The sequence below is a fragment of the Octopus bimaculoides genome, chromosome 12 (genome assembly GCF_001194135.2).
Source record: "Octopus bimaculoides isolate UCB-OBI-ISO-001 chromosome 12, ASM119413v2, whole genome shotgun sequence".
In the NCBI taxonomy this organism is placed as follows: domain Eukaryota; kingdom Metazoa; phylum Mollusca; class Cephalopoda; order Octopoda; family Octopodidae; genus Octopus; species Octopus bimaculoides.
Window position 1 is genome coordinate 40,597,296 of NC_068992.1, and position 2,500 is coordinate 40,599,795.

The window sequence follows — 2,500 nt, forward strand, 5'->3', positions numbered from 1 at the left end:
GTTTTAACGTTCTAGTTCATTTCCGCTGTTTACAGCAGAGCTCAGAAGGAACGTGTGTAGAGTGTGATCGTCGCATTGATCATGACAGAGAAAGTTGAGGAGAGAATCTGCATCACATTTTGCCAAAAGCTTGGCGATACCTGCTCAGAGACCTAAGCAATGTTTTCAAAACCTGTTTATCGTTCTCGACACAACCAAGGAGATCTTGGGCAGCTGAAACCAGAGTGTCTTTTTGGTCAGCTGAAAGCAGTTTTGGCACAAACTTGGCAGACACATGTCTCATACTTAAATCTTCGGTGATAATGGACTGAACTGAACCGTAACTAATCTGCACATCCCTTGGTAACTCACGGATGGTAATTTGACGATTTCCCCTCACAGATGTATGCACATCTGCGATGTTTTTCCTCATTTATTCTGGTTGTGGGTCTCCCAGAAAGTCTGTCAATATTGACATTTTTTTCGGCCATCTTGGAAACTAAATAAATGCCATTGGCGACCAAATCAGAGCAATGACAATGAATTTCATACCATGAACCCCCAGGGAGTATCGTAAGGAGGTTCAATTTCTGAAAGGCCACTTAGATGGGGCCCCACTTCCTTCTACTATTTTCACTCCTTCCTACGCCTATTGATTAAACTATGATCAGCATCAGTGTTTAGCACATTTTCAGAAATAAGTTTTGGTATTCTAAATTCCTTCACGTAACCCTCAAATCGAGACAAAGAGTTATAACAGGTATGTTTCAGGTGTGGTAGTGTGGATATTTATATTTTGTAGTTTATGAAACTTATGTTTAGTACAAATATAAAAGAAGGAATAATCGATAACAAACATCATGGTGGAAGAGGTGAAACGTGTATAAGAGATAATATAGTTTTCAAAGATGTTCTTTCCCAAGAGCCATATCTTAAGTACTAGCCATGCAGACTTTATACCATCTTAAGAATCAAATTCTTTATAAAGAATGGATAGTTTGAGACTAAACCATGGAATACATAATCAAATGGTTCTCTGTTTGTTTCAAACCATTTTATCCTTTCAAAATATCCCTAGAATTTCCAAGAGAACTGCTAATTTATAGAATTAGATAAGACGACTGTGTTAAGTAATTAGATAAGGAAGTACTCGGGTTCGTATAAGAGTTCATAGGCTTTTTAAAAATTTTTACTTTCACTTAAATTTCAGTTTTAATGTATTTGTGTGTATGAGTGCGTATGTGCGCGCGCGCATGTTTGTGTGCGTGTACGCGCGTGCGTGCATGTGTGTGTGTGTGTGTTTGTCCCCCACCATCGCTTGACAACTGATCTTGGTTTGTTTAGGTCTCCGTAACTTAGTGGTTCGGTAAAATCAGCACCAGGCTTTTAACAAAATAAACACAAGGCTCGATTCTTTCAACTAATAGATTCCTTCAAGTGGATGCCCCAGCATGACCGCAGTAAGATGAAAGAGAAAAGTAAAAGATAAACGATATACCTATATATACGTATCTTTTTTTCCGCTTTTTTTAAAAATCCCATTCTCTCACATATCTACATTGTACCTGGATCTCACATCTATTTCCTCTCTCTCATTCTCTCTTGTCCCTTCTCTCTATCTCTCTCTCTCTCTCTCTCTCTCTCTCTCTTTCCCTCTCTCTCCTTCCAGGTGGGCGAGCCCTGTAATCACCTCTTCAGCAAGACACCTGTTCCTCTCCCTCTGCCATTTTTTTTATTCCTCTAGTCTGTATTCCGCTCACTCGAGGGCTTTCATCTTGCAGGTACTTGGCGACCTCACCGGTGCTAATGTCACGCAAAAAGCACTCAGTACTCTCTGTCAAGTGACTGGCGTTAGGGGGGGGGGGGGCATCCAGCCACAGAAATCATGAAAAAGCAGACATAGAACCTGGCGGAGTCCTCTAGCTCTTCTGTTCTCGTCAAATCGTCCAACCCATGACAGCATGGCAAAAAGAATAATCTGACACAAGGGTCACATCCTCCAATGCCCCCTTCCCCTCTCAAAGGATCTTTGTCTTGCAAGTTACTTTGTGACCCTGCCAGTGATGGTTCCACGTAAAAAGCACTCAGTCCACACTGTGGAATGGTTGGTGTTAGGAAGGGCATCCAGCCGTAAAACTCATGCCAAACAGACATTGAAGCGTGATGCAGTCTTCTGCTTATCCAGCTCCTATCAAACCGTCCAACCCATGTCAGCATGGAAAGCGGACGCTAGATGATGCTGAGGATGATGATATATATAACGCGGAGTAGAGAAAAAAGAGGACAACTGATGAAGGGAATGTTCTTTCTGTTGCCTGTCTCGTTTCTCTATTTGTTTCTTTCGTTGTTCGAAAAATAATTCGTTTTCTGTGTTTTTGTTTTTTATGTTCTCGTTTCTCCTTTTGTTGACGTTTTTTTTTTGACGTCCTATACCCATATATGCATGTATATATACATATATATGTAGGTATGTACATATATGTATATATGCATATATTTATATATTACTTATATTAATTTA

General features: G+C 40.2%; 1 protein-coding gene across 2 annotated transcripts in view; it reads left to right on the plus strand.

The window, feature by feature from the left end:
• Positions 1–2,500, plus strand: part of LOC106872634 (kelch-like protein 10) — a 19,597-nt gene that overhangs the window by 2,108 nt on the left and 14,989 nt on the right. The gene's annotated exons all lie outside the window — the stretch shown is intronic.